Raw genomic sequence first — 10,710 nt, 5'->3', positions numbered from 1 at the left:
AGATGTGCATCAAATGATACTGGAAATGTTTTTTTTTAAAGTTTATTTACAATAATGTATTTAAAAAATTAATAAAACTTTTTATATTTATTAAATAAAAATACTATGCCCTGTACCTATTTATTTATACTCACATGTGAGCATTAATAAAACTGTTAAATTGAAAATAGTTTTTAGTTTTTTTTTTTTTTACTTTAGAACATGGGAAAATTTCAGGAATTTTCGAAAACTGAAAAAAGCGTTCAGTTGCCTTGCTTTCATGAGGTGTATCAGTAACCTTGGCATTTATAAAAAATTATAAATATAAGGTACTATGTATATGTATCTATTTTCTATAAACAACTAACTAAAATAATACTACAAATACAAGAATATATACATACATATTTCTGTATTACAATATTATAATATACTTTAGTTATGTGGGTTTTCTTTAAATCCGTTTAATATTTTTGCATAAAACGTTTAATATTATTTATAATACTTTTCGTTATAATTGGCTATATAGTTTTACCCGTATTATTTTATTAATATTTTTTGCATTATTATAAGAATTACTTTCCCTTGTATTTTTCAATACAAATCTATTAAAAAACATGGATACATCAGATATAACATTCAATATATATAGTTCAATGAACTAGTTCATTTATGTGAACTAGTGAACTTAGTTCACTTACTTAGTTCAAATTAGTTCGCGAATAGCGAAGAAGATTTTTTTCAACAAACTTAACAGCAACCTAGAGCAGTCGTAATATGACATTACAAAACAGCTTGCGCTCACTTTACACTATCATTTTTTTTTTTAATATATTTTTTGTGTGAATGTAAAAGTCCCATCTGTATAGGGAATTTTCAAATTTGGTCCTTGTCTTTTTGTCTTATACGCCGACAGCGTCCTTTTAACCTGACAGACGTTTAAAGAATAGGGGTTCAGAAACCAAAGTACATATGAAATTGCATCCAATTCTTTGTGGAGCGAAATCAGTTCTTTTGCTCTACCTCAAGATTTAGATGTAAAAGGCACTAGGTCGCTTGTGCCAGTATCAGTGTTTCTTCAAACACCACTTACTCTTATTTCTGTGCAAGAACAAAAACAAGTAGGGTCAATGTGGGTAAATGTAAACAGGGGTAAATGAAAACATGGCTCATAACAAGCTTCAGTTAAATCTCTTTGACGCATACATAAGTACAAATCGCGGACGCATGTATCTTTTAACTTATACGTCAAACTCATTGCTGTCAAGAGAGAATTCATTCGACGAGCGTATTTTCCGTGAAAGATAATTTTTTAAAGTGTCAAACAAGTCGTTAGTCTTTCAGAAATATTAAAAATTTTTGCAGATTCAATTAAGTCAGTACAATTTGCAAATACTTTTTAGTTTCGAATTTTGATGTAGATTCTATGTGAAATAAACAAATTTTAAAATACAGGACATTTATGTCGATTTGCATGTGTTTACATTTACCCCAGAATATTTTTCATGATGGGAAAATGTAAACAACGTATTCTGGGGGTAAATGTAAACATATATTTTTGCTGAAATTATTGGTTTTAATAAAAATAAAGTAGTTTTAATCAATTACTACTGCTAAAGTGCCACGGAGTCACACTTTAAAGTAGCCAACACATCGTTTTCAGTGAATGATGTTGCAAAATCGGTCATTGACGTAAAAAAAAATAAAAATATGACGTTCAGAGCTGCTCAGGATGCATATTGAGTGCCTATATAAAGAATCAAAGGAAGAAAACAAAAACTTTTATTGGAATTTGAAAAAGAAATTCTAAATTTTAAACCACTGTTTACATTTACCCCGAATTTGTAAAATAACACAGACATGGTGGGGTATTTGTAAACATGCCATATTTGACAGCAATTTAAACAATTTGGTTAATATTTGTTTATATTTATAAAAAAGAATTGCCATCATTTCAAATTTGCATTTGAAGATACCTGTCAAGTTGTTCCGTAAAATCATATTAAAATCTAAAGTCAAAAGAAAAAAAAAGACATGAAATTGTTTACATTTACCCACATTGACCCTAGCATATTGGTCCTTGCATTACTTTGATTTCGATTGTATGAGAGCAAAACGAACTTCTTCTAGACTTTCGTCAGGAATCAGAAAGCAGAAAGCTCGACAAGTACATATATGAACGAAATTAAGAATTTTTATAAAAAATAAAAACATGTATCTGCTATTTTTAGGTTGAATTCGTTTTATTATGTAGAATGCGTTAATTTTACATAAATTTGGATATAGTTTGAACAAACTAATTTTGTTTTTTAATTCTAACAAAAACGGACTGATTAAAATAAATTGAACTAAAATGAACTAGTTCAGAACTAGTTCAGTAGCGTGATTTGAACTAAAGTGATCGATCACTCAAATGAACTAAAGTGCCCAACTCTAATATTTATATAGTTCCAATTAAAAGGAAAACGGTTTGTATTAATATTTTTTTCATTTTTATTACAAATTATTTCTGCAAAGTTTAACATCAAAATATTATCAACGTAATATTCCATAGTTAAAATCTAATACCTTTTTTATTTAATATTAAATATTTTCTCAAAACAATAGAAAATGTTGTAACGAACAATTAATTGCTTTATTTTTTGCCGTGGGACATCCTGAAGCCGAGTTATTATCAAAAAACGATATTTTTGGGTGTTTTCGCACCGGTCTTACTTGCGTTCATTTATCAATTGCTCGGTTTGGTTATAAAGAGTTGATTTTTTCTGTAAAATGTAGGTAATAAAGAGGGCTACAAAATATGTTAGAAAAATTTTAACCATAATATTAGCTTTTTTCGAAATAAAAACGAACATGTGTTTTTTAACAACTAGAATTTGACTTTAACTGGCTGCCATTTTGTAGTAACTCACTTTAATACAATGAAATCACATACAACGATAGAAAATATTATAAGGAAGAGAACGTATGCTTATTTTTTGGTCTACGACAAACTGGAGCAAAGATATTAGCTTAGAAGTAAAATATCCCAAAAAATGCATTTTTTGAATAACTCCGCTAAAAAGAATGCTCAGGTGGTGAGAAATTGGCTTTAAGCCTTTTAAATATACCCCTATCGATCCATAAAATAAAAACTGACAGTGCCTCTGTGCCCAAGGTTAGGTCCTTTTTTCCGACGCTTTGACTGGAGTAAAATGAACAACAAGAAAAACGTCCACAGAAAGAAAAAAGAAAAATTGTAAAATCTAATCGAAGAATTGTTGTTTTTAAAATTTAATTTTTATTGCGATTTACAATAATTGATATTTCAGCGAAATCAAATTTGTATACGTTTTTACTAATTTAAAAATGTTTTTAAAATAGAAAAATATGCCCACTGTTTAATTGAAATTTTATTAAAAAAGAAAACCATCAACAAGTAGATATTTTATTCCCAAAAATTACGTTTTAAAATACCAATTTTTAATATTTAATAATCATCAATTGATGTTAGGTGATTTTAATTGACTTTAGCGTAAGTACTGAGTTCAAAGTTGTTTTTAGTTTTGTTCTATGACGTCTAGTTTTTTAGCTACATATACTCATCACATTTTCTTTACATACATATAAGGTCTCAAAAACTAATTTTTAAAGTTTTTTTTATGTTTTATCAAAAATATTTTTTTTGCAATATGTTATTTTTTAAAATCCAAACCAGAAGTCGCAAACTGGAATTTGGATACAAAAAAAACATTCATTATGATACGTAGATACCTACTAAGATTTTGAGATAAATCATGAATTAATTTTTCAAATATTTGAAAAAATAAATATATGTATTTAGGACGATAAATAATAATAATTCAGACTGCATAGGTAGTGACGTGCCAGTAAAATTTGGACTTTGGATACGAACTCAGCACATAAAAATCCTTTAGAAAAGTACCTATGGTTTGTTTCTAGCCATACTTTCGTTCCCGACCAGTGTACGTAATTTGAAAGCTCTTTTACCTTATTGACCTCAAAAATAAAAAATTAGTTTAATTGCCGATCGCTGATGATGATGCTACAGCTGAGAACCGAAATGCATTCCTGCACAAAGAGAAAAAAAATTGTCATTTTCATAGTTAAAATCGGGATAACTATTTTAAATAGTTAAAAATAGTTATTTGTGACTACTTTAATAGTCAATCGAAGTGTTTTCCAAATTAACTATTAAATAGTCAATTTTAACTATTAAAATTGTTATTTGTAACTATTTAAATAGTCAGATGGAGGGAGGAGCTATATACAATACATACAATGAATTTTTTTTTAGGGGGAAGGGGGGGTATATATGTATCTCCCTCCGCTTACAGGAGGGGAAATTATATAAAAAAAACACTAAAAATGAAAAAATGTTTACTAAATAGTTTTTTTTTGTTATAATCGTTTTTTATGCAGTAACCCAAATATAAGGTTCACACGAAATATGCTGATATTGGCCAAAATAAGGCCAATAATAATAAGTCAATAATTTTGAACAAATAATAATAATTAATTATAATAATAATTTCTTACCTTTATTTGGAGACGGACTGGTTTTCCTCGAAAATAGAGACTTTTGTTTAAAAAGAATTAAACAAACAACAGATTTAATTCTTTTAACAAAAGCCTCCATTTTTGTTGTACCACACGACTTGAAACTTGTACTCGGACTGGCACGCTTCTATAAGATAGTTTTCTGTAACTATACAAAATAGTTTTTTTTAACTATTTTGCTTTGCCATGTGACTATTATAATAGTTATTTCTAAATATAAACATAAGAGTTAAAAATTACTTTTTTAATAGTTGCGTAATTACTACGGCACAGTCAATTTTAACTATTTTAATAGTTATTTTTAACTATTCTGTTTTTGCATGTGACTTTTATAATATCTAGTCATTTTTAACTATTTTGTAACTATTTTCTGTCAAAAAATAGTTATTCGCCAAATTTCATGGAATTCTATATAAAGTGACTATGCAAATAGTTTCAAAATAACTATTTTTTTCCCTGAGTGTGTTAAAATAAGAATTTCAAAATAAAATAACGAATTTGGTCTTCTTATTTTTGAACTCAATAAGGTAAAACATAACTTTCAAATAATTGATCTGACCACAAACCGGGGTAGTATTTGCAAAATAATTGTGTATTTAATTAACATTAATTGATAGTTGTTGGCAATCGCAATACGGGTGATTATTTTTGAATAAAATGGTTTTGGTTTTTTGTACCCATTCTTTTAAAAAATACAATTCTTCTACTTAAGACAACCAACAAAATTTTACAAAAAATGTGGCTTTCAGAATAATAATGGGTCAAGTCTATTTGAAATTTGAGCATTATTCTGAACTTTGAGAAGTTCTATCTCGGAAACTAGAGGAACTTTTGAATTATGTATGTATTTAAGATAAAACAAAACCCTTAATTTTTTAAGACCTCAAAATATCCAACCTATAGAATAGTGGACTTGACCCATTACACATAACACAAAATAAAAATCATGTCAATTACTTTGGAAGTGACCTAGCAGAGGTTACTGAGTACATCATATTTCGGCTATTGAAATTTCTCGTAGATCCTTAAAATTTCAAGCTATCTTCTAATAACCGTTTTTCAATGTTTTCACATTTCAACTATTTTGTACTTAGTCATTTTAATTTCAGATTTTTCTATAGTTCTAAACATAGGAGAACTGTTGATTTTTTTTTCCCTGTTTTTAGAGCTCGGAGACCGTTTTAAGCTACATTTTGTGTTTTGAAATTTTTTTCATAAACAGTTTTATTTATGCTGAATCAAACAAGTTTTTATTCATCAAAATCACAGTTCAAAATTGTGGAAGTTATGATTTTTTTACTCGAGAAAGAAATTTCAATATACTTAGAGTTTTTATGATTTGCTTTCAAAAGTTTAAAATGAATAGACGCATACGTTAAGAACTTAATAGCTGTGATTTTTTTACCCCCGTAATAGCTTGACAAAAAAACCAGTCGGGGCTAAACAATGTACACGTTAAATGCAACAAAAACAATGTTACTAAGTCCGAGGGGTTAAGATGCTGTTGCATTTAACAAGTAAATTCCTTACCCCCGACTGAGTTTCTTTTATCCCGTTTATCCCGTGCTTACTACAGAAAACAGACCTTATGATAGGGTTATTATTTATTTGCTTTTTGAAATTCCTCGAAAAGAATTAAGTGTTTTTGACATTAGTGAGTTAAATGCTCATCCAAAAACGTCAGATTTAATCGTGGGTTCAAAAAAGGCACACGTTCAAAAGATCATCCAAAAGAAATAAAAACAACCAACCTGTGCCTTGCTCTCCTTTATTTATAATCGAGCACATTTTACTTTTATCCAAAGCAATATCAAATTATGACAGGAATAGAGTAAAATTCGTTGGTTTTGACATATTACTTTCCAATTTTACTAAATGAAACGCGCTTCTGCCAATGCCAAAAAATAATCTCTTACAACCAAATCGGATTATTAAAATGGAAATACAAATAAATGGAAAAGTGAAACTCCAACATCAGTCAGCGATAGTCACAGCACAGTGAGATGATTATGATGGAAAATAAAAGAGAATTTACCTTTTTTTGGAGATATAAACTGTTTATTTGGAATTACTGAATGCAGTCACGCGGCATGTAGTCAAGGGACATGACCTGTTTTATTAATTCACACGGCACGGCACTTGACACTCTCGTTGCGGCAACCTATTTGTTATCATTATTATCATTATCATATCAGAATCACACAAACACTTTGCATTGAACATCACTTTCAAAATACTGTCTCAGAGTACTCAGTTCTGACCATTTTCATTTTCGAAAACTTCGATAAAATTATATTTTGCATAACTACTTTAAGACCGTGCATCAATTGGAAAAGGACTGTGCGACAGGAGAAGTCAATTTTAAAAAAATAAAAAAAACATGGGAAAACAAAGATATTAGCTAAATAACGATGTACGGAAAATGTGTGCAGGCGATTCCATCCTTTGCCGACGATTATTTATGATTAACTGAACTTTCACTCGGATCTCAGTTCTGTTCCTGTTTCTGTTTCTTTGCTGAACTGATACGAAGCATAAAGAGTTGGTGCACGAAGAGCGCGTGCCAAGTAAAATTCCGTCCCGGAAATAACGATAAAGTCCTTTAACTGATTTGTTGTTGTTGTATGATATACGGATGCTGCTGTGGCTTCTAACAATTACTCTTCATGTACGAGAAGTGTAGTGGAAACTTGAAACTTTTTGGGTTTCGTTTCGTTTGCGCTCGCTTCTATGTTTTGGGGGAGTATAATTTGTGAATGGCATTTGTGGTATGTTCTCTGCTACTGGTTCATAAGGATATTGAGATGTGGTACGCTGTCAGATGCTGGAATCTGACTTATGCGCCAACTCAAGAGAGATGATGTTGGCTAAAGTAAAAAACTTTTGTCAAACATTGTCAGAGCTTAAGGTAGTGGGTGGATGTCTTTGGCAACTTTATAAGTGGAAGCTTTTTTTCCATGATTTGATGCACATACTTTTTTGTTAAATTGGAACGAAAAAAAAAAAACTTCATCGGTGTTAATAAAAGCTCAATTTAATCAAGCAAAGCTTTTGCCTTAAAGCTTATTATTATGTTAATAAGTTTTAATAAAATATTTTATAAAAAGTAACTCAAAAGCTATCATGGTGGAATTCTCAACCATTGTACCAAGGAGTACCTACTATGTACGGGGTGATGATACAATTTGCATATGCACACGTGGATTTGAATCCTGTTCTCGTCGAATATTTTTTTTTTTTTTTTAATCTAAAATATATGTACATATTTATTTCAAGACAAAAAAAAATTAAAAAACAACTTAATTCTCTCAAATTTAAGTTCATTTTTATTTTCGAGGTAAATGAAATCATATGAATTTAGCAGTTACTAAAAGTTAAAGCAGCCATTTTCAGATTTTAACTTGAGTAAAAAAAATCGTTTAAAAATAGCAAATTCTTCTTTTTAACTTAGTAACTTACTAAAATAGCTTAAACATTTTACTAAATCGTTAAAAAGTTTGCACCATTGGCCCATGATTTGCGTAAATTGCTTAAGAACTTAAGTATTAAAATTCAATTTGTCATCAAAGCCAAAAATAAGAAGAATCAGTGGTTTTTTGGGACCAATTACAAATTTTACTATCTCATCGAAAAAAGCACCCTTTAACTTAATTTTATTTATGAAAAATCTTTATTCTTGCTTTGTATAGACTGCTTTGATTCTTGGTTTCTTTTATAAATGAAACATTTCTACCATTTTTGTATTGGGGTGCCATTTTTTTCCAGTTTTTGTGGTTCTAATTCTGAATTCCATAATTTATTAAAAAAAAAAAACATAAGATAATATAATTGATCCTTGGTTCATGAGTGTAACAATTTTTTTTTATTTGTTGATGATATGTACCTTCTATTTTACCTGAACTAGGTACATTAAGAATTAATGAATTTATTTTTAATGACAACATTAGTATTCTTACAAAAAATTTTTTTATTTAATGTTTTGAAAGAAGCACTTACCTGCTTATAATAAGCCGATGTTGAATTGACGTGGCTTCATTTGATGAAATGTGAATAAGATTGGCCCCTCTAGTAGGTATTGTGTTGATTATGCAAGAGTTGTAGTATTTATCTGGTTCACTATAATGTTATGCGTGATATTTAGCACCTAATGCTCATAGACAAATGATATTGGTAAGATATCGTGATACGCTCGTGCATTTATTTCGTTCTCTCTCCTGTTGGATGCCGAACAAGAGTTTCTATTGCTTTATTTTGAACAACTTGTAGCTCCACTATTTTAGTTTTATTAATTTTAACCCAAACATGAATTCCATAAGTGAGAACACTCTAAAACAATGAATAAAATATTGTTTTTCAAAAAAAAACTAGAAATTGTGCTGCAATCATTGAAGATAAGGGAACGCATGGGTACATATACATACGTTATTTTTTTAAATCCTATTAATTTTTGAGCCAAATTTTCATCAGCCAGATAAACCCCAGTTAATAGCCTGTTTTCATATATATTTCCATAGTACTATCATGAAGTGAAACGATCTTAGGAACTCTAGTGGTGACTTAAAAATGCAGAATTTGTATGAAAAAAAAAACACATTGAGCGCCACCTCAAAAAAGTAGCGACATGAACTAATACTAAGTTCGACTTTATGATAGTACTATAGAAATATATATACTAGGGTGCTTCTTATATGGTCGAAAAAATCTTTTTTTCGATTTTTTAATGGGACACCCCTGCAATATGTTCTACCATATAAGCATAGTATATGGTATTTTTTTCCGATTTTAATATTAAAATTTAGGGGTCGCTACCATTCACTAAAGATTTAAGTAAAAAAAAAAAGATCAATTTCAACAAAATTTTTTTTGTTACAATACAAAGTACGCTTAAGACCCGATTTTTCAATCTTCTAATAAACAGTCAGTTAACTGTCTGTCGAATAAAGATATTAGGCTCATAAAAAATCAGATAAAATCATTGAATTTTTCAATTAAGAAAGATCACTCAGTTAGCTATTCTACAGAATAACACAAAAAAAAAATGTCAAATTCAAAAATATTCAAAATTAAACTTCATTTTTCTTCCGCTGTATTTTTATCAAAATTTCTTTTAAAACAGTTAAAGATTTAATATAAAGTAATTAATTCTGATTACAAATTTTAAAATTTTCGGAGAAAAAAAAACAAAATTTGGTTTTTTTTTCAAAACTTTGAATTGTGGTAGCGACCCCTAGAACGTATTTAAACTGGACCAAATTTTACCCAATTTATATTTAAGGCAGGAAAAACAAAATGAAAGGGTGTCCCATTAAAACATTCAAAATTAAACTTCATTTTTCTTCCGCTGTATTTTTATCAAAATTTCTTTTAAAACAGTTAAAGATTTAATATAAAGTAATTAATTCTGATTACAAATTTTAAAATTTTCGGAGAAAAAAAAACAAAATTTGGTTTTTTTTTCAAAACTTGTAGTAGAATTGTGGTAGCGACCCCTAGAACGTATTTAAACTGGACCAAATTTTACCCAATTTATATTTAAGGCAGGAAAAACAAAATGAAAGGGTGTCCCATTAAAATTTCGAAAATTGATTTTTAAGAAGCACCATAATATATACAATGGTTTTCACTACAATCTACAACCCAAATGAGATAAATTCGCAAATTACATCAGTTCAAATTTCAAATTAAATTTTTTTTCTATACGATGTGGAATTCGAAATGAGATAATTTGCTAAATTATCTCATAAGGGCTCTAGTGAAAACAGGGTATAAGGCTAATTTCTACGAATAAACGTGTTTTTTTCGTTTTCAATTGAATTATTCTATTTATTTATTTATTTAGCGACATTCTTCTTACAAACGATTGAAAAATCAGGGATAAATATTGTAAAATAAAATCCAAATAAAAGTTTTATATTCAACCCGATTCTACAGTAGGTGGCCACATGATTATGAACGATGAAAATTTTCAAAAATTTGTCATTAATTCTTTCACTAGAACGCTAAAAACTAATTTAATTTTATTTTTCTGTACAGTACAGTTTTATTATAATAATCAAATTTTTAACAATTTTTCTGTTACGTGTTTTAACGTTGTATACGGTTGTATAAAACATTTGTTGTGCCATCTACCATACCTACCAGAGGAAATCGTCGTGCGTTGAACTCAGCACA

General features: G+C 28.8%; 1 protein-coding gene across 1 annotated transcript in view; it reads right to left on the bottom strand.

The window, feature by feature from the left end:
- The window catches only part of LOC129920710 (cell adhesion molecule Dscam2-like), a 135,722-nt gene extending 128,257 nt beyond the window's left edge, over positions 1 to 7,465 (bottom strand). Inside the window, exon 1 of the mRNA XM_056002248.1 lies at positions 6,575 to 7,465. The gene's annotated coding sequence lies outside the window, so the exon portion shown is untranslated. The remainder of the gene's footprint in view (positions 1 to 6,574) is intronic.
- Positions 7,466 to 10,710: the final 3,245 nt, after the last annotated feature.

Source organism: Episyrphus balteatus, chromosome X (assembly GCF_945859705.1).
Source record: "Episyrphus balteatus chromosome X, idEpiBalt1.1, whole genome shotgun sequence".
NCBI classification, from domain to species: domain Eukaryota; kingdom Metazoa; phylum Arthropoda; class Insecta; order Diptera; family Syrphidae; genus Episyrphus; species Episyrphus balteatus.
The sequence above is the reverse complement of the archived record's forward strand: the minus strand, read 5'-3'. Positions and strand labels throughout refer to the sequence as shown.